At 49.3% G+C, this 22,107-nt stretch overlaps 1 pseudogene; it reads left to right on the plus strand.

Annotated features, from left to right (window-relative positions):
• Nucleotides 1-6,873, plus strand: part of LOC133231134 (leukocyte immunoglobulin-like receptor subfamily A member 6) — a 43,518-nt pseudogene extending 36,645 nt beyond the window's left edge.
• Nucleotides 6,874-22,107: the final 15,234 nt, after the last annotated feature.

The following is a 22,107-nucleotide window of genomic DNA, read 5'->3' on the forward strand; positions in this document are numbered from 1 at the left end:
GATTCTTAGAATGTCGACGTTCACTCTTGCCATTTCCTGTTTGACCACTTCATATTTGCCTTGATTCATGGACCTAACATTCCAGGTTCCTATGCAATATTGCTCTTTACAGCATCAATTTTGTCAATTATACCACAGTAAAGTTGAAAAGCTTTTCTTTCATTTAATTACACTAGGCACATTGGGAGTTATTCCATTGCTCATTTTAGGCAATTGATCTCGTGCTTAAAGTACGTATTTACATTTTTATTTCTGAACACGTATGCATTCTCCTCCTCCTTTAGAAAAGACAAAGTTCTAACGGTGCTTCACCTGAACTCTGGGTACTCATATACACGTGTGTGGGCATGTGCATGTCTCTCTCCATGCACACGTGTGGGTGTGCTTGTGCGTGCAAGTGTGTGTCTGTGTACTTCTCCAAAGCTCATTTTCGGCCACGCGTTCCTCTCTGTTGCATCTCACTGTCTCTCTGCCATCTCTTAGTATCCCTTTCTGTGTGAAAACAGTCAGTATCTAAGAACTTGCACCTCTAGAAATGCCTTCTCTCACCCTCATTCTCTTTTAACAAGTTGCTTGAGAACACTCTATTTGGAATCCAGTGTGTGACTCAAGTACTAGGAGAGGAAAACGCTTGTGAAGGTTAAGGGCCCCATGCCCCCAGAGCCCACGTCCTCTCTCAAGACCTGGCGGGTTGAGTCTGAGGCACGGCCCACAGCAGGAGGCGGTGCCGAACCTCCTGGAAGCTGGGGATGTGCTCTGCATGAAGCTCTCACTTCTGCCCCTTGCAAGTATTCCGACTCAGGGGGAACTCTTCCTGGTTAATTCTCAGGTGGAACTCTTCCTGGTTAACTCCCTGACGGCATGGCTCCAGTATCCTTTAGTGCCCCGTTTTGGTAGGGGGCAGTCTGCTCCCTGTGGGTTGGTCATTCTCTTGATAATCTGCGTTTTCCACAGGAAGTAGTTTCAGGACATTTTTAGGGCCTCAGCCCAGTCCGCCTTGATTTTTTTTTTTAATTTACTTAAAAGAGAATTAACTGTTTCAAACTGTATAATTCAGTGCGAAGTACTTTGTAAATTTAACCTTCAGTTTCTCAGTTTACTATGAAAGGTCAAAATATGGATGTTACTTTTTTTACCATGTAGTTAATTAACCTATTTGTTGACGTTGCTGCCCCACACAGGCTCTCCGTTGCAGGGTGTGGGGTCTTTAGCTCAAGTGTGCCGTGTCTGGATCCCTGGCGGCTGATCCCGCCCGGGCCCCTAAGTAAGGAGCGCCGAGTCTCAGTCAGGAGCCCAGCAGGGCGGCCCTCAGGTGTCACGTGCACAGCATGAGTCCCAGCCCTTCGCAGGTCGGTTCTCCTCAGTAAAGGAGGTTCTGTTACTTGCTTCCTCAGCCGTTGCTCTCTGTCGTGAGCGTCTTCCCGTCTGACACTTAGGACAGATACCACACTGGCCATCAGCACAGGCCCGCCTCTCCTGAATCTCCCTGTCTGCTCTCTGTGCTGCACTCTGGACCATTTCCTCAATGCTATGCTCCAACTTCATACCGGGCTGCTCAGCTGCCTTCTTGGCTGCATGACTTTTTAACGTGTTCAATCTACTGGACTGTTCACGTTGAAAATTTTCACCTCTTTTCAGTGACCACCTGTTCCTCTGCAAAATAATCCATGTGCTTGCCTCCCTTTATTTTTCTGTGACCATGGTTCCCTCTGTGTGTCCACATCGGTGGAAACCTTCCTCCGACCCCGAGACGAGCCCCGCCGCCAGGGCCACACCGCCAACCTCTCCTGCTTTGCTGTGGTTCCCCTCCATTTGGGGAACTTTCTTTCTGCCCTTGTCTGTGGTTACCTGTTTCAGAAACACTCTCCAGAGTACGTCTCAGGGTTAGGAGCAGAGGAGGCTCTGGGTGGGCACCACACTCACCCCCTTCGGTGCAGTCTCAGCCGGCAGCCCTTCACGTCCCCTCTCTCCTGCTGTCACCTCGTCTGGAAATTGACCATGACGACGGCAGAAAGAGCCTGCAGCCCCTCTGAGAGCTGGGGTCAGGACAACAGGCAGAGGAGGAACCTCAGGCGCAGAGAAAGGGCACTGCCGCCCCAGGTACATGAGCAGCGGGTACACGTTTACAGGAGCATCTGTTTTCCAACAGAGTGAGAGCTCTGACCCTAATGAATACCTCCTAAAGCTTGCAGGTGATGACAAGACCGGGAGGACACTGTGCCCAAGGACCCCGGGGCCCTGAGGAGGCAGGAAGCACCCAGGGGCTTGTTCCCAGGAAGGTGGGCTGGACGGTCATGCGATACAGAGAGACGTCCTGAAGGGGGCTGCGATGGGGGAAACCCAACTCCGGGGCAGTGGAGGAGTCAGTTTCCTTCCTTATTCCCTGAAGCCTCCTCTGGGCTCTTGGCCACATGGACTCCACTGAGCCCAGGGACACTCTGATCTTTTGTGCCTCATAAAGAGCAGACTTGTGGACACAGAGGGGAAGGAGAGGGTGGGGCGAATGGAGAGAGTAGCATGGAAACGCACACGCAGGCACGTGTAAAACAGACCACGGGGAATGTGCCCTGTGACTCAGCGAGCTCACACAGGGCTCTGTACAACCCAGAGGGGAGGGAGGTTCTAGAGGGAGGGCATGTGACACACGCGGCCGATCCATGCTGATGTGTGGCAGAAACCAGCACCATATTGTAAAGTAATGATCCTCCAATTTAAAAAAAAGTGTGTCTCTGGGTATCTGAGCCCTGTGGGCAGCAAGACACAGCATCCTCCCCAAAGCATCTCCAGCGCCTGCTGACCCCGTCCACGGAGAGGACCTGCTGATGGGTGGGCAGAGGAGGAAGCAGACCCTGAGGGGAGGCTCGCAGAGGGAAGGACATGCCTTGCTTGCCCACACCTGAAACGGGTGTCTCAGGAACACACTGAGACTGTCACAGGAACAACGCCTGGCTTTCAAGAAGAGGCTGTTCCCCTTCCTGTGGGGACACTGATGTGACAGCCACGTGACAGGAAGCCCCAGCCTTGGAGAGGACACACCCTGTGGTCCGTCTGTCCGGAGGACACCCAGGTCTCCTCCATCCTCACAGCCGGGACTGCAGGGAAGAGATGCCATGGCCCCCGTGCTCCCCGCCCTGCTCTGCCTTGGTGAGATGGGAGGGGTAGGGGGAGCCCTGGTCTGGAGGGACCTCCAGCTAGCCTGCTCCATCAGGGCACCCCAGGGCCCAGGAGACTCCCCGGGTGGAGAGGCGCTGCTCAGAGCTGAGGGCACACCTCTCACAGGGCGCTCTCTTCCAGGACTGAGTGTGGGGCTGAGGACCCAGGTACAGGCCGGTGAGTCTGTCCCAGGGCCCAGCTCCCTCCTCTCGTGGGGACAAGGTCACCCCCAGGCCGTGGGCAGGGGGAGGGCAGCTCGGGGGTCATGGAGGGGGATCTGGGAGGTCTGGGCTGAGAGCCGGAACCTGGGGGGGATGCCTGGTGAGCCCGCCTCTGATTTCCTTCCAGGGACCCTCCCCAAACCCACCATCTGGGCTGAGCCGGGCTCTGTGGTCTCCTGGGGGAGCCCCGTGACCATCTGGTGTCAGGGTCCCCCGGGGGCCCAGGAGTTCCATCTGGATAAAGAGGGAAACCCAGATCTCTGGGACAGACAGAAACCCCTGGAGCCCGGGGACAAGGCCAGGTTCTCCATCCTATACATGAGAGAGGACCACGCAGGGAGCTATCACTGCTACTATGGAACCCGCACTGGCTGGTCAGAGCGCAGTGACCCCCTGGAGCTGGTGGTGACACGTGAGGGACACTCGGGGGCCTTGGGCTCTGCCCTCGGGAGGGGTCTGCTCTCAGGGGCTGTCCCTCTCACAGCCCAGCCCTGGGGAGGGGAGGGGAGGAGAGGGTGGGGGCCCCACGGAACCAGCTGCCTCCTTCTCTCCTAGCACCCTACGGCAAACCCAGCCTCTCAGCCCTGCCGAGCCCTGTAGTGATGTCGGGAGGGAATGTGACCCTCCAGTGTGGCTCCCATCAGGGATTTAACAGATTCCTTCTAACCAAGGAAGGAGAAGACGAGTCCTCTCGGGCCCTGGATGGACAGCGAATGCTCAACGGGCAGACCCAGGCCCTGTACCCCGTGGGCCCCGTGACCCCCGGGCATGGGTGGACGTTCAGATGCTACGGCTTTTACAGGGACACGCCCCAGGTGTGGTCAGCCCCCAGCGACCCCCTGGAGCTCCTGGTCCCAGGTGAGGAATCCCGTCCTGACCCCATACATTTGTGCAGACAAGACAACGTACTGGGGTCTCTGCTCCCAGGGGAGCCCCTGTGAGAGGCTGGGGAGAGGAGCGTGGGGCTCACAGGACAGACACACAGACTGAGACACGACGAGGCCTGGGGCCGGGTTGGGAGAGGGGGTCCACGGGGGAAGTGGTCCCTACAACCCAGTGCGTGTCTCTCCCCAGGGCTGTCTGGGAAGCCCTCCCTCCTGACCCCGCAGGGCCCTGTGGTCACCTCTGGACAGAACCTGACCCTCCAGTGTCGCTCTGACGTCGGCTACACCACATTCGCTCTGTCCAAGAAGGGGAGACAGGACCTCCCCCAGCGCCCTGCCCAGAGACCCCAGGGGGGGCTCTATCAGGCCGACTTCCCCCTGGGCCCCGTGGGCACCTTCCACAGGGGCCAGTACAGATGCTATGGTGGACACGGACTCTCCTCCGAGTGGTCGGCCCCCAGTGAGACCCTGGAGCTGCTGGTGGCAGGTGAGGAGCCAGCAGGTCAGTCGGAGACCAGACTCTGCACAGGCCCCACCGGGGAGCCCCAGGGGTGAGGCTGGGACGAGGGGGAGGGGTCCCAGGGAGGGACAGAGAGACAGGGGTTGGGGAGGGGAGAGACTGAGATATAGAGACAGCGCTGAGGGGCCAGAGAGGCCCGCGGAGTCTCGCTCAGAACCTGGGCCGGTGCCCGCACCCCCTTCCTCTCTGCAGGACGGCTCAGAGACAGACCCTCCCTCTCGGTGCAGCCGCGCCCCTCGGTGGCCCCGGGGGAGAATGTGGCCCTGCTGTGTCAGTCAGGAAACAGACGGACACCTTCCTTCTGTCCAAGGAGGGGGCAGCCCATCGCCCCCTGCGTCTGCGCTCCCAGGACCAAGCCGGGCGGTACCAGGCCGAGTTCTCCTTGAGCCCTGTGACCTCAGCCCACGGGGGCACCTACAGATGCTACGGCTCACTCAGCACAGACCCCTACCTGCTGTCACAGCCCAGTGAGCCCCTGGCGCTCGTGGTCGCAGGTGAGGCCCAGTCTGTCCGTCAACTCAGCAGCTCGGGGCTCTGCCCTGGGAGCGCAGGACGGTGGTGGAGGAGGGGGCGCTGAAGGAGGGCCCCCTGAGGGAGGGGCCTCGGAGCCCGCGCCCCTTCCCTTCCTCCCGCACTGGGGTCCCGGAGGGGCAGGTGGGCAGTGTGAGGGTCTCGGGGAGGCCACAGGGCTGTGCAGGGCAGAGGTGGGTGAGGTGGGGTCCTCGGGTCAGCCCGGCGTACGCCTTCCTGGGCTCATTCCCAGGACCCAGTCTCCCAGCCACAGACCCAGATCCGAACCTGGGGAGTCTCGGGGCTCTCTGCTCAGGGGAGACAGCCCACCCCAGGGCATTTTAACATTCTCTGGGAGGACAAGGCCCCTCAGATCGTCAAGGGGCAGCGGGGAGTCAGGCAGAGATGGCGCCAGAGCCACAGGCTGCAGGGGCCTGAGGCTGCTGGATGGGGTTCAGTCTGTGGAGAAGCAGGTCCGCCCCCACCACATCCTGCCCCCGGAGGCTGCAGGGATCACCTCCTCCCCCGGGCAGAGTCCAGCTGGCAGACACAGAGGGCTGAGCGAGCGTCTGTAGGGGGAGGTGGATCCGTGGGAGCCACCGTTGGGTCCCACCCCGGGACCCCACGGACCACTGATCAGGGGCGGGGTCCCACCCCAGGACCCTGCAAACACCACTCAGGGGCGGGCCCCACCCTGGGACCCCACAGACCACCGCTCATAGGGGTCCACCCCGGGACCCCACAGACCACTGCTCAGGGGAGGGCCCCACCCCACCCTGTGCTGTCCGAGCTCCTTCAGCTCAGGGTCCTGACAGGAACGTCTGAGACAGTAAGATAGAGAGACCCCAGGAGTCTCCCGAGGAGGACACGGCCCACCCACAGCCTCCCTTCACGACACTCGGGCTCGGCTGATACCCTCCCCCAGCACCGCTGTCAGACCCGCGAGTGTGAACAAGGACAGCGTCCCTGTCGGGAGTTGGGCTCGGGGCTGCGTCTTCTCACGGGAGGCCGGTGCCCTGGGCACACACAGTGAGTAACGGGGCCGGCGCTGACATGTGCACCCTCACCCCAGACTACACGGTGCAGAATCTCCACCCGTATGGGCCTCGCGGCTTCGGTCCTGCTGCTCCTCGGGATCCTTCTCTGCCAGGCTCGGCACGACCACGGAGGAGCCCGAGACGCAGCCCGGAGCTGAGCACCGGGACCCCGCACCACCCAGAGCGCAGGAGCCCGGGGCGCGAGCTTCCGGTGTAGGAGCTTCTGGATGAGCCTCTGACCCTGGGGGAGAGATGAGCCGCAGGGTGGGAGGAGGCCCAGGCGTCCCCAGGGGGCTCGGCCTCTGCTCACAGGGCCCCCTCCCTCCTGGGGAGGACACCCCGGCTCCCGGCTGCTCTCACCCCTGGCCCGAGGCGCATCCCACATGGCAGGGGTGGGTCCTCACCCTGCATGCCCGCAGGCTGTGTCCACTCGCATGGAGGATGTGAGCCTCATTTTCATGCCCGCCCTCTCTGGTGTGCGCAATGACCTCCATCTCTTCTCAGAAACAGAATGCTGTTAAAGTAACTGAATAAATGGGTTAAATGGGGCCCTGTTTGGAACAGTTGGATCCTAAACTCTTCCCTGAGCCCCCTCTGGACCCTGCATGCCCCTCCTCCTTGTCCGAGGACACCCGCTGTAGTCTCTCCAGAAACACTGTCAGTGTGAAGGGACACCCTGGCGTTTGAAGTGACCGTCAGGGCTACACTGGTAAATGAGCTCAGGAATATATCGTTTTGTAAAGAGCCTTGATATGGGGTTTCCCTGGTAGTGAAGAATCTGCCAGCCAATGCAAGAGACACGGGTTCAATCCGTGATCCTGAACACCCCACACGCCAGGGAGCAACTGAATCCATGAGCCGCAGCGACAGAGGCCGGCACGTCCTGGAGCCCATGCACCGCCAGAGAGGCCAGTGCTGCAGATGCCCAGACACCAAAGTGAGGGAACAGCCCCACTCACATAACCAGACACACCCCCGCAGCAACACAGACCCAGCACAGACAAAATCATTAGGCAATAAATGCTTAAAGAGCCCAGTGTGAACTGTGTGTCTCCTTTGGGGCGAACGCACTCCGTGGCCAACCTCAAGGAGCCCGGGTGAATGTGCTGAAGGCCGGGTGGGAAGGAAGGAGCAGGTGGATTTTCCTACAGGGCGAGTCTGGTGTAGCAAGCCCCCACCGATGGCCCCATGGGCACAGATGTGTCCTTCTCATTACAATCATATAGGATCGTCTGCACCTCAGTTTTATGCCCCAGGGACCCTGAAATGAGATGCCCACCTCCTAGTTCATCTGTAAGAGAGGGAAAGAGAAAACGATGGAGGAGACAAGGCTGACTCTGACGAATCCCAGCACATCAGGGGCAGGTGTACTCATCAGCCCGGTCAATCTGGAGAGTCGACAGCAACTCTCAGTTAAAGGGAAGACACAGCACTGGCCCACAGTTGTATAACCCAGAGGAAGATGCGTGCACGGCCACACATGTACAAGCAGTATGTGGACACGTGGGTTGTTCACAGTAGGAAAAGTTACAGAAATCACTTTCACCAAAATGAATGGTTTGGTGTGTATATATGTGACGTAATTTTATACAAAAAACGCACAAAGCTGGACTGCTACAGGAACACAGGTCAGTTTTCAAGCATGATGGTGAATAAGTGAAACACGACTGTAGGAGTCCAGTGCATCACATCAAATTCAAAAGGCATTACGTGGGACTCAATACACAAAATAAGAACTGAGACGGGAGGAACAAGAGCTGCTACCGGGTTTCCCTGGTGGCTTGGCGGATAAGAATCCAGCTGCCAACGCAGGGGACGCGGGTTCCGTCCCTGCTGCGAGAAGATCCCGCGCTGGCCGCAAATGCTGAGCCCGCGGGCCCAGAGCCCTGCCCTGCAACAAGACACGCCATCAAAGCAAGGAGCCCAGGCACCGCAGCGAAGAGAAAAGCTTCCTGAGCTCAGCTCAACGGGAGGAAAGCCCCTGGGCAGCGAGGAAGACCCAGCACCGTCCTCTGTCCCTCAGGCGTGTCCAACTCTGAGACCGCATGGACTGTAGCCCACCAGGCTCCTCTGTCCGTGAGATTCTCCAGGTGAGAATACTGGAGTGGGTTGCATTGCCCTCCTCCAGGGGATCTTCCCCACCCAGGGATCGAACCCAGGTTTCCTGCATTGCAGGCAGATTCTTTACCATCTGAGCCACCAGGGAAGTCCAGCACAGCCAAAACTAATTAATAATTAATTTTTAAAATTGATATCTCAGAGATACAAAAGTTTATAAGAGAGTACTAAGAACCACTGTGTGCTGAGCCATCCAACAGCAAACCTGGAAGACACACACGAGTCTCTAGAGACACACAGCCCGCCAGAACGGAGGCAAGAAGACGCAGACAGCCTGAACAGACCGGCCACTGTAAGCGACACAGAATCCATGAAAACCCCATGCAAACCAGAGGCCAGAACTGGATGGCTTCACGGGGGACTTCTACCAAACTAACAAAGAGGAACTTATATGACCTTCTTCACACTCTCCCAGGAGACTGAAGAAGACGAAACACTCCCAAAATCTTTCTATGAGCCACCGTCACCCCGATGCCTAAACCAGACAAAGACACAACCAAAAAAGAAAACTTACAGAACAAAGTGCTCTATGAACATACATGCAAAACGCACAACAAAATATTAGCTAACCGAATTCAACAACACACAAAAAGAATCACACACCATGATCAACCTGGATTCATACCAGGGTCACAAGGATAATTCAACACGTGCAAATCGATCAATGTGAATCACCACATCAACAAGAGAAAAGACAAAACAACATGCTCATCTTGATAGGTTCAGAGAAAGCACTGATAAAATTCAACATCCAGTTGTTAGGGGAAGCACACTGATTGAAACCGCCCACCCTGGCCAGGCACCATAGTAACCATTTGCATGTGTTGTTTTATGACAGGAGATCCTGATAGGGAATATGGAACTAATAAGCCGCCACCAACCAGAAGAGTTCAGGAAAGGTCTAAAGGAGACACCGTGTTTCCGTCCACTTTCCAGAATCCCTCTCGCTAGCATGCATCTTGGCTGAGCGATGCGTGCGCCACCAGGAAAGACTCTGAAGTAGAATGATTGGCCAAACACCACACGGAAACTAATCCCATCACCATAAAACCCGACATTGTGAGCCACAGGGCAGAGCGGTTCTCCTGGGTTCCCTTACCCTACTGCTCTCCACCCAGGTGCCCTTTCCCAATAAAATCTCTTGCTTTTGCAGCACATGTGTCTCCTCAGACAATTCATTTCTGAGTGTTAGACAAGAGCCCAGTTTCGGGCCCTGGAAGGGGTCCTCCTTCCTGCAACAAATGGCAACTCTGGTGGGGACTCTTCTTGGCTGAGACTGACATCCTGACCACTCAGGGTACTCAGGGGTCAGCTTGCCTGACAATGGACCAGACCCAGCGGCCACAACTGGGACCCTTTTGTCCCTGGTCTCCTCCTGATGCAGACAACTGGCCAGAGTGCCCCGACCAGTAAGGAAGAAGAGACTTTATTGACCTCTCTCTTCTTCCCTCTCTCTTTCCTCTCCTTAACCCTTCCTATCCTTCCCTGTTTTTCTAGTCCCCTGGTCCTGGACGCAGGAATCTGGTCGAAGGGCCCTCAGCCTGAGCTGAGGATTGGAGACTGATCACCTCCTCTTGGCAGAGAACTCGAATTCTGATTCTGGTCTGGTCTGATTTCTGGTAGGGCTGAGTTCTAGTCCTCCCTTCTCTGGAGGCCCAGGGAAACGTCCCATCACACCTGGGTGTCTGTAGGTGGCAGGAGACGTCTGTAAGGCCACCCCTTTTGCCCCCTCTCCCGCCTCCTCCCCCTTCTTCTTTCAACCTGGCTTCCTTTCCTCCCTTTGAAATCTTTGATCTGAAGTTCTGTGTCTCTATAGGAGGTTTTCTGAGATACTGTATTCTTGTATTTAAGGGAGTGTCTGATGAAGACTCCCAGGTTTATATGTGTGTGTTTTAACTCTGTGTTCTGTGTTATTTTTGATCGTCATTTTGCTTTGTCTGGCCACCATTTGGTTTAGACCTGCTGGCATTTTGTTAGAACTTGATTTTCTTTCCCTGTGCCTTGAGACCAGGGCTCTCAGGAACACTTATCTAGACCATCTCTAAGTCCTGAGACTGAGGGAAAAGGGAAAAAGATTTTTAAATTTTTATTTATTTCAACTGTTTTTTTTTTTCATAAACTAGTAAATTTTATATTGTAATATCTAATTTATGACTAAACTTAGAAAATGAAGCTAGATCTTGCACTGTGTCTGTATAAATATGTCTTGGTATGTATTTGTCTCTGGGTAATATTTTTGAGGTTAATTTGTAAATGAGCTCTATTTATTTGGCTTAAAAAAGGTAAGCGCTTACAAATCAAATAATTCTAAATTAAACGATAAATTCCAGGTTCATGTGAACTGGGGAATATTCAGTATTAAATACCTGATATTAATGTTTGTTTGTTGACCTATCTAATATAGACATGTCTTAGAGTAATTAACACTAAATAGAATATTTTCATTGTACCTAGGTTTAATTTAAGTTAAATATTATATCTGTTACAAGTCTGTCAACAAGGAAATTACCTCGAGTGAAGTAACTTCTAAAAAATGTAAATGAGATATGAGCTTTTATATAAATTCTATTAAGAATAATTATTCTTTAGAAATATCTGTCTAAAATACTCTCTCCAGATTGGCGTAACTTAAATTTCTAAGGGTTGTGCCAAGTGTGCTAAGTGTTGGAAGTCTATTGAGTAGTTAGGTCATTTCCAAATAAAATAAGATTTTAAAACATTTACTACTAAACACTCATTTCCTTTTACAGAGAAATTAAAGAGATTTGGGACTATAAATGAATAATGTTTGGTGCCATCCTAAAATGTTCTAAGAAAGCAAGGGTTTTAGAAATTATCACTGGTATTTATGGTCACCAATCTATAAAATACTAATATAAAAGTTAGTTCTTGGTTGCTAAAGGGAAGTAGGAAGTGTGTTTTCAGTTTAAAAAAAGGGGGTATGAAAAATATTAAAAAGAGTTATGCATGATCAGGATTTTCTAAAATTGGATTACAACTAGTTAGATAAATGGATTTTGTTAGGAATGACACAGCCATAAGAAAACTGGTTAGAGCCAACTAGGTCCAAGATGGCGGAGCTGCCTTTCACTAGACCTTGAACCTGGGTATTTACGCCCATTGTGACATATCAACAAGCTAAATGATGCACCCATCGACGTTGACTAAATCTGACCAAATGTTCTAAACGCTTTTAATTGATCTTTTCGGTAAAACTTCCTAAATCGAATTCTTTTGAAGTTCCTTTGACCTCTAGCTAACTTTGGGATGCTTCAGAGGGCCCCTGAAACATCCCAAAGAGAGATATTAAACTGTGTTTATTTGGTTGGTTAAATCATATGAAAAAGATTATCAAATGAGTAATAAATCCGCTCATGTTATAATGTATGGTAAAATTACTAATACAGATATCCTGGAAATTATATGGGGTTCTTAACATTCTGATATGTCCTGGTATTCTAACAGAAAACCTGATGACTTCACAAAAGTTAACAAAAGGACTGAATGAAGCAGCAAATATGCTTATAACTTTTATGGTTTCTATCTGAAAAATTACGGGTTTTCAGGGAGTAGGGAAAACCTTCCCCTCAAATGAATTAGGACAAAACTTTGGTAAAATTAAATGTTATAAACAAAACAATTATGTTTTCTCTCTATGTGACTCCTCCAAAAAATGGGAAATTCTTAGGTTTCCAGTAATTTTATCAAATGAGTTAGGAATGTTATCTCATGGGTACAAAGATCTCAAGAAATTTTTGAAACCTTAAAAAGGGAAGAATTCACTTAGATTTGTTAGGCAAAATCTGTGATAAGCCTTTGGTGTGAGTTTCCCAGCCGTGTTTTATTTTAAAAGTTCAGTCTGAGACTCTATAAATGTTTCAGCAAAATAAAAAGTCCATAATCAATTATGGTTATAAAAATCACCAGACCAAAATTAGTGAGAACAGACCTATTTTTCAAACAAGCTAGCCTTCATTTGGTTATATTTGATAAAAATGAGGGTAACTCTAGAGAGAAAAAGATATTTCAAAAAATGTTAAATCCAAGTTTGTTAATGGAGGTCTGCATCTAGTAAGACTCATCTCTTAGATAGTTCTTTGCTGTTACGTGATATTAATGTACAATTTAATTGAATTCTTAAAGAACACCCTAAGTTTGTTTCTGAAGCTTATCTCAGTAATCTATCTTTGGATGAAGATCAGATGCCTCATGACCTGCAACCAGGGCTGGAAAAAGACATAATTTAAGGGACTGTCTCCAACCTGGATGGAAGGACTTTTTTACCAGGTACTCTTACCTAGCTCACACACAATGAAACTGAAGGGAAATTAATTCTTAGATTAATTCCCACTTCCAAAGGCCCCTACACTGGATTGGTTTACAGAGAAGACAGCTGACCTGATTTCACCTTAAAATGATGCTTAAGCAGGAGAAACTACACTACACCAGGATGAGAAGATGACGACATCAGAGGTAGACAGCTTGCCCAAGATGCTGGACCTGATTCATACGACCATTTATGTTTTCTTGACTTCTTAGACCTTTGCATATAAATCAAATGCTTTTCTATCATAGGCCTGATTCTATGCTAGTTTTAGAAATCAATTCAATTGTTGGATTTGTGGCCAATTACCTGTGTCTAGTTCTGGGTTACCTTGTTAAATTTCTCTACTACAATATAGTCATATTCAGGTTACTGTGATATTACTAGATGGGATCCCCTCACCAGACCAATTAATAATGGCTGCTCTGACTCTGGCCATAAATTTGAGCTTTTTTCTATTACTCAAGCTCAATCAGAACAACAAGAAAGTTTCAGCAAAGGAGGAAAATTCACCCATAATTATGGGATGGATTTATATAGATAACACCAGGCTGTGGTAGTTTAGGTTTAAAGTCTCCTCTGTGTTGGAAACAATTAAATCATACTAAGGACAGTCAGTCTAGTAACACTAGAAAATGGGGCTATGTGCCTTGTAGACGGTGCCAATATACAATTTCCCTGGAAGATAAACATTCTACAGAGCAGACTAAGTCAGGTGACCTGAGATATACTGGGCTACATCTAATGGAAGCTCTTAACTTGAGTCTTACTTGTGACTTTACTAATACTGCTGGCTATGTTATTTGTATTTCACCTGTTTTACAAAATTACTGTTTCTTACACTGTCAAATGTGTGTGTGAGGCCTCTAATAGAATAATATATAGTGCCATATGAGATCGATGATGGTAACAGTGTAACTCTAGATATGGGAAGAAGCAACAAGAGGGAATATTTTCCTGGACCAAGAGGCTAGCCAGACAGGTGGTCCAGAGCATTTTGGATACTGTTTTATGGCCTAGTCCAGTAACAGCACATTGAGTGGCCTGTCAACAAAATCTTTGCCAAACCTGAGAATGGACATTCTCAGCACCATGGGATGAAATGCCCCCCTGAAAATCATGGTCAAGTTTATGAGTAAAAGGGGGCTCTGCCAACTGAAAACTGACACTTGCCATCTACATCTACAAAGACTAAATCATGGCCGCTGCAACTGCCAACTGTCAACGCCCCTGAAAGGAGTTCACGGTGAAAACCAGGAATGAGGCACTCTGTGCTCTGGGAAAAACTGGCAGAACAGGCCTTCAGATAGTTAGGTCTTTTCAGGACGAGATTTTACGAGTTCCAATTCTTGCATCTTCTCATACCTAGAGAAACACTGACATCATTAACTGTGAAATCTGCTCTGGCTATTAGGAAAAGTTTACAATTAAAAGTCAAAATAGAGTAGCTATGGCTCAGATATCCTGGGAAATAACTAGGTGATGCTATGGGTGTACTTTCAGATTAGACCTTGTATTGCTAAACACTTGAGTTTTCTGAGTCGTGTCAGGCTTGGATGCTACCATTCTCAAAACAGTGTCTGCTGGAAGCTAGTAACTGCGACCTTACTTTTTATAAAACTAGGCAACTGGCTACCTGTCTCCCTGAAGTGCCAGGTCCAGACTGGGTTTTAGGCTTATTCTTCTAAAAAGAAATGAGATTTATTTTGTCTTCTAAATTCCAGTTATCACTCCTCCAACTACTTCTAACTGCGTCTGTTACACCAAAATGGCAGACCAAGGGATTGAGATTTTAATCATACAAGACTCAGATCTAGAACTTGGAACTCAGAAATACTTCCAATTCAGTGTCTATACTCCAAGCTGAGGCAGTCCTATGCTCCATTTGGACAGGAAATTATCCCAGTCACAGCTGCCTAGTTCCCTAAATTAAAACTGAGTAGAACTCAGTAGGGCTCTGGAGTAGAGATCTGTTCTGTGTTCTCCATTTCTTGTCTGCAGGATATAGGCTTCATTCAGCCTCCTTGACCTTCCCTGAGTTCCAAAGGGTGGATCCAAACAACTGCTAATTAGGGAAGGAAGGGGATACAGAAACAGGAGAAACAATCAAAGGTTGGTACAGCCTGCAGACAGGGTCCTGGTTCCTACTCAAAGAAATATGCATAACAGTGTCTTTGAGCCCCCACCCAGGTGGAGGGTGGTAACTTCAGACTGATCACAAGATTCCTGGAACACAGCTCTGTTGCCCCACCACCAACCAATCAAAAAGGATCACACACCCTTCAACCCTCACCCCAAATGTTGCCTTCTGTTTCCAGGACCAGAGATGACCATCCTGTTAGGTCTCCTGTTTGGCCCTGTCTATTTCATCTCTGAGAGGAGCCAACAGTTTCACACTAAATTGCTGTTACTAAAAGGGTGGAAGCTGGTTTCAGATGTGGAACACCCCAACTTAGATCAGGGACAGAGAGACAGACTTCTGCTCTGCTAGGCAGGCCTATGCCCATGCACAGCAGGAAGAAGTTACAGAAGAAAGAGACCTCCGCCCCAATTCCCAACAAGTATCTTCAGTATGAAGTCTCTCAGCGGGGAGTTGTTAGGGGAAGCACACTGATTGAAACCGCCCACCCTGACCAGGCACCACAGTAACCATTTGCATGAGTTGTTTCATGACAGGAGATCCTGATAAGGAACACGGAACTAATAAGCCACCACCAACCGGAAGAGTTCAGGAAAGGTCTAAAGGAGACACCGCGTGTCCCTCCACTTCCCATAATCCCTCTCGCTAGCATCCATCTTGGCTGAGCGATGCGTGTGCCACCAGGAAAGACTCTGAATTAGAGTGATTGGTCAAAGACCACCTGGAAACTAATCCCATCACCATAAAACCCCACACTGTGAGCCACGTGGCAGAGCAGTTCTCCTGGGTTCCCTTACCCTACTGCTCTCCACCCGGGTGCCCTTTCCCAATAAAATCTCTTGCTTTTTCAGCACATGTGTCTCCTCGGACAATTCATTTCTGAGTGTTAGACAAGAGCCCAGTTCTGGGCCCTGGAAGGGGTCCGCCTTCCTGCAACACATTCATCATAAAAAGTCTAGCCAAAGTGAGACATCCTATTTATGACAAGCACACAGTCAACACAGTACTCAAAGGTAAAAAGCTGAAAGCCTTTCAAAACTATGGGACAAGATAAGGATGCCCACTCTCACCATTTGTGTTCAACATACCACTGGAAGTCCTAGTGAGAGCAATCAGGCAAAAAACAAAAAACGATTCAACTTGGCGGCAGGGAGGAGGCAAAACTGTCCGTGTATGCAGATGACGTGATACTGCATTTACAAAACCCTGAAGACTACACACACAAACTGCAGAACCGAGGGAGGGGGCACCCTGGTCTGGGGAGTGGGCAGGCGGTGTTGTCTGGGTCTGTAGTCTCTTCGTGTGTGTGTGTGTGTGTGTGTGTGTGTGTGTGTGCGCGCGCGCGCGCGCTCAGTCGTATCCAACTCTTTGTGATTCCACAGACAGTAGCCTGCCAGGCTCCTCTGTCCATGGATTCTCTAGGCAAGAATACGTAGGTGGGCTGCCATGTCCTTCTCCAGGGGATCTTCCCCACCCAGGGATCGAACTCGAGTCTCTGCACCTCCTGCGCTGGCAGGCAGGTTCTTTACCCCTGAGCCGCCTGGGGAGCCCCAGTGCAGCCTACCATCACTCCGTTTCTCTCATTCCAAAACGGCGCCCGATACCTGCTTACTCTTCTCGGTTTTCCGTGTATGTGGACTATCAGGGCTTCCCAGGGGGCACTAGTGGTGAAGAGCCCACCTGCCAGTGCAGGAGACATAAGAGACTTGGGTTCAGTCCCTGGTTGGGGAAGATCCCCTGGAGGAGGGCATGGCCACCCCCTCCAGTATTCCTGCCTGGAGAATCCCATGCACAGAGGAGCATGGCAGGCTACAGGCCGTGGGGTCGCAAAGAGTCAGACACGGCTGTAGTGACTGAGCACGCACACTAGTTACCTATCGTTTCTATTTCCCATTTCTGGCCTCACTGTGACACATTTCAGAAACTTTAATCAGCACTTTATGCAAGATGGCCGATTGGGAACTCCCAGCCCTCAACTCACTCAGAAACACTGATAAACCGGGATTATCTGGGCCTCATGACATTTATGCAAACTGAAGAATCCAGCTAGTGAGCTGCAACACCTCAGATGAGCAGAAAACCGACAAGAACTGTTGCAAGGAGGACCCCTTTCAGGGCCCGGAACTGGGCTCTTGTCTAACACTCAGAAATGAATTGTCCAAGGAGACACATGTGCTGAAAAAGCAAGAGATTTTATTGGGAAAGGGCACCCGGGTGGAGAGCAGTAGGGTAAGGGAACCCAGGAGAACTGCTCTGCCACGTGGCTCACAGTGTGGGGTTTTATGGTGATGGGATTAGTTTCCAGGTGGTCTTTGACCAATCACTCTAATTCAGAGTCTTCCCTGGTGGCACACGCATCGCTCAGCCAAGATGGATGCTAGCGAGAGGGATTATGGGAAGTGGAGGGACACGCGGTGTCTCCTTTAGACCTTTCCCGAGCTCTTCAGGTTGGTGGCGGCTTTTTAGTTCCGTGTTCCTTATCAGGATCTCCTGTCATAATACAACTCATGGAAATGGTTACTGTGGTGCCTGGCCAGGGTGGGCGGTTTCAATCAGTGTGCTTCCCCTAACAACTCCCAGCTGAGAGACTTCACACTCAAGATACTTGTTGGGAATTGGGGCGGAGGTCTCTTTCTTCTGTAACTTCTTCCTGCTGTGCATGGGCGTAGGCCTCCCTAGCAGAGCAGAAGTCTGTCTCTCTCTCCCTGATCTAAGTTGGGGTGTTCCACATCTGAAACCAGCTTCCACCCTTTTAGTAACAGCAATTTAGTGTGAAACTGTTGGCTCCTCTCAGAGATGAAATAGACAGGGCCAAACAGGAGACCTAACAGGATGGTCATCTCTGGTCCTGGAAACAGAAGGCAACATTTGGGGTGAGGGTTGAAGGGTGTGTGATCCTTTTTGATTGGTTGGTGGTGGGGCAACAGAGCTGTGTTCCAGGAATCTTGTGTTCAGTCTGAAGTTACCATCCTCCACCTGGGTGGGGGCTCCAGTTCTGTAGAAGAACTAAAAAAGACATTGTTATGCATATTTCTTTGAGTAGGAACCAGGACCCTGTCTGCAGGCTGTACCAACCTTTGATTGTTTCTCCTGTTTCTGTATCCCCTTCCTTCCCTAATTAGCAGTTGTTTGGATCCACCCTTTGGAACTCAGGGAAGGTCAAGGAGGCTGAATGAAGCCTATATCCTACAGACAAGAAATGGAGAACACAGAACAGATCTCTACTCCAGAGCCCTACTGAGTTCTACTCAGTTTTAATTTAGGGAACTAGGCAGCTATGACTGGGATAATTTCCTGTCCAAATGGAGCATAGGACTGCCTCAGCTTGGAGTATAGACACTGAATTGGAAGTATTTCTGAGTTCCAAGTTCTAGATCTGAGTCTTGTATGATTAAAATCTCAATCCCTTGGTCTGCCATTTTGGTGTAACAGACGCAGTTAGAAGTAGTTGGAGGAGTGATAACTGGAATTTAGAAGACAAAATAAATCTCATTTCTTTTTAGAAGAATAGGCCTAAAACCCAGTCTGGACCTGGCACTTCAGGGAGACAGGTAGCCAGTTGCCTAGTTTTATAAAAAGTAAGGTCGCAGTTACTAGCTTCCAGCAGACACTGTTTTGAGAATGGTGGCATCCAAGCCTGACACGACTCAGAAAACTCAAGTGTTTAGCAATACAAGGTCTAATCTGAAAGTACACCCATAGCATCACCTAGGTATTTCCCAGGATATCTGAGCCATAGCTACTCTATTTTGACTTTTAATTGTAAACTTTTCCTAATAGCCAGAGCAGATTTCACAGTTAATGATGTCAGTGTTTCTCTAGGTATGAGAAGATGCAAGAACTGGAACTCGTAAAATCTTCTCCTGAAAAGATTTAACTATCTGAAGTCCTGTTCTCCTAGTTTTTCCCAGAGCACAGAGTGCCTCATTCCTGGTTTTCACCCTGAACTCCTTTCAGGGGCGTTGAGAGTTGGCAGTTGCAGCGGCCATGATTTAGTCTTTGTAGATGGCAAGTGTCAGTCTTCAGTTGGCAGAGCCCCTTTTTGCTCATAAACTTGACCATGATTTTCAGGGGGGCATTTCATGACCATTTTGGCCCATGGTGCTGAGAATATCCGTTCTCAGGTTTGGCAAAGATTTTGTTGACAGGCCACTCAATGTGCTGTTACTGGACTAGGCCATAAAACAGTATCCAAAATGCTCTGGACCACCTGTCTGGCTAGCCTCTTGGTCCAGGAAAATATTCCCTCTTGTTGCTTCTTCCCATATCTAGAGTTACACTGTTACCATCATCGATCTCATATGGCACTATATATTATTCTATTAGAGGCCTCACACACCCATTTGACAGTGCAAGAAACAGCAATTTTATAAAACAGGTGAAATACAAATAACATAGCCAGCACTATTAGTAAAGTCACAAGTAAGACTTAAGAGCTTCCATTAGATGCAGCCCAGTATTATCTCAGGTCACCTGACTTAGTCTGCTCTGTAGAATCTTTATCTTCCAGGGAAATTATATATTGGCACCGTCTATAAGGCACATAGCCCCACTTTCTAGTGTTACTAGACTGATTGTCCGTAGTATGATTTAATTGTTTCCAACACAGAGGAGACTTTAAACCTAAGTTACCATAGCCTGGTGTTATCTATATAAATCCATCCCATAATTATGGGTGATTTTTCCTCCTTTGCTGAAACTTTTCTTGATGCTCTGATTGAGCTTGAGTAATAGAAAAAAGCTCAAATTTATGGCCAGAATCAGAGCAGACATTATTAATTGGCCTGGTGAGGTGCCGGGAGCCAGCAAGGGAGTTCCCATCCATGACAAGTTCATGCGGGAGAGCCCTGACAGGCAAAGAGAGTCAGGGCTCGAGGGGCCCCCTAGACCTGCCTGAGCGTCTACCCCAAAACCAGAATCTGTCTGTTTTACTATTTTGTGACTTTTACCAACTCCTCTGACATTCACAGGGGGCTATCCCCGACCACCATACTCTGTAAGGAAATCAACCCGACTACCTCTCTATGAAGAAAATCCACTTACAACTCTAGTTTATAAGTCTCCTGGGCATAATAGGAGTGTTTCAATTCAAACCCCTCTGATGACTTTCTAGCTTGCCTGACAGGTTTGTTCAGACTCCTGTGCTACGCATGTGATTGTTCACAGCCTCCCAACCAGGAGAGGCACGTGAAGCTTCAGTTCAGTTCAGTTCAGTTGCTCAGTCGTGTCCAACTCTTTGCGACCCCATGAATCCCAGCATGCCAGGCCTCCCTGTCCATCACCTACTCCCGGAGTTCACCCAGACTCATGTCCATCGAGTCAGTGATGCCATCTAGCCATCTCATCCTCTGTAGTCCCCTTCTTCTCCTGCTCCCAATCTCTCCCAGCATCAGAGTCTTTTCCAATGAGTCAACTCTTCGCATCAGGTGGCCAAAGTACTGGAGTTTCAGCTTTAGCATCAGTCCTTCCAAAAAATCCCAGGGCTGATCTCCTTCAGAATGGATTGATTGGATCTCCTTGCAGCCCAAGGGACTCTCAAGAGTCTTCTCCAACACCACAGTTCAAAAGCATCAATTCTTTGGCGCTCAGCCTTCTTCACAGTCCAATTCTCACATCCATACATGACCACAGGAAAAACCATAGCCTTGACTAGACGAACCTTTGTTGGCAAAGTAATGTCTCTGCTTTTGAATATGATATCTAGGTTGGTCATAACTTTCCTTCCAAGGAGTAAGCATCTTTTAATTTCGTGGCTGCAATCACCATCTGCAGTGATTTTGGAGCCCCCCAAAATAAAGCCTGACACTGTTTCCCCTGTTTCCCCATCTATTTCCCATGAAGTGATGGGACCAGATACCATGATCTTCGTTTTATGAATGTTGAGCTTCAAGCCAACTTTTCACTCTCCTCTTTCACTTTCATCAAGAGGCTTTTTAGTTCCTCTTCACTTTCTGCCATAAGGGTGGTGTCATCTGCATATCTGAGGTTATTGATATTTCTCCCAGCGATCTTGATTCCAGCTTGTGCTTCTTCCAGTCCAGGGTTTCTCATGATGTACTCTGCATATAAGTTAAATAAGCAGGGTGACAATATACAGCCTTGACCTACTCTTTTGCTATTTGGAACCAGTCTGTTGTTCCATGTCCAGTTCTAACTGTTGCTTCCTGACCTGCATACAAATTTCTCAAGAGGCTGAGCAGGTGGTCTGGTATTCCCATCTCTTTCAGAATTTTCGACAGTTTACTGTGATCCACACAGTCAAAGGCTTTGGCATAGTCAATAAAGCAGAAATAGATGTTTTTCTGGAACTCTCTTGCTTTTTCCATGATCCAGCGGATGTTGGTAATTTGATCTCTGGTTCCTCTGCCTTTTCTAAAACCAGCTTGAAAATCAGGAAGCTCACGGTTCACATATTGCTGAAGCCTGGCTTGGAGAATTTTGAGCATTACTTTACTAGCGTGTGAGATGAGGGCACTTGTGCGGTAGTCTGAGCATTCTTTGGCATTGCCTTTCTTTGGGATTGGAATGAAAACTGACCTTTTCCAGTCCTGTGGCCACTGCTGAGTTTTCCAACTTTGCTGGCATCTTGAGTGCAGCACTTTCACAGCATCATCTTTCAGGATTTGAAATAGCTCAACCGGAGTTCCATCACCTCCACTAGCTTTGTTGGTAGTGATGCTTCCTAAGGCCCACTTGACTTCACATTCCAGGATATGGGGGTCTAGGTGAGTGATGAGACCATTATGATTATCTGGGTCATGAAGATCTGTTTTGTACAATTCTTCTATATATTCTTTCCACCTCTTCTTAATATCTTCTGCTTCTGTTAGGTCCATACCATTTCTGTCCTTTATTGTGCCCATCTTTGCATGAAATGTTCCCTTGGTATCTCTAATTTTCTTGAAGAGATCTCTAGTCTTTCCCATTCTGTTGTTTTCCTCTATTTGTTTGCATTGATTGCTGATGGAGGCTTTTTTAGCTCTCCTTGCTATTTTTTCGAACTTTGCATTCAGATGGGAATATCTTTCCTTTTGTCCTTTGCTTTTCACTTCTCTTTTTTTCACAACTATTTGTAAGGCCTTCTCAGACAGCCATTTTTTGCATTTCTTTTCCATGGGGATGGTCTTAAACCCTGCTCCCATACAAAGTCACAAACCTCCATCCAGAGTTCATCAGGCACTCTATCAGATCTAGTCCCTT

The sequence above is a fragment of the Bos javanicus genome, chromosome 18 (genome assembly GCF_032452875.1).
Source record: "Bos javanicus breed banteng chromosome 18, ARS-OSU_banteng_1.0, whole genome shotgun sequence".
Lineage (NCBI taxonomy): Eukaryota > Metazoa > Chordata > Mammalia > Artiodactyla > Bovidae > Bos > Bos javanicus.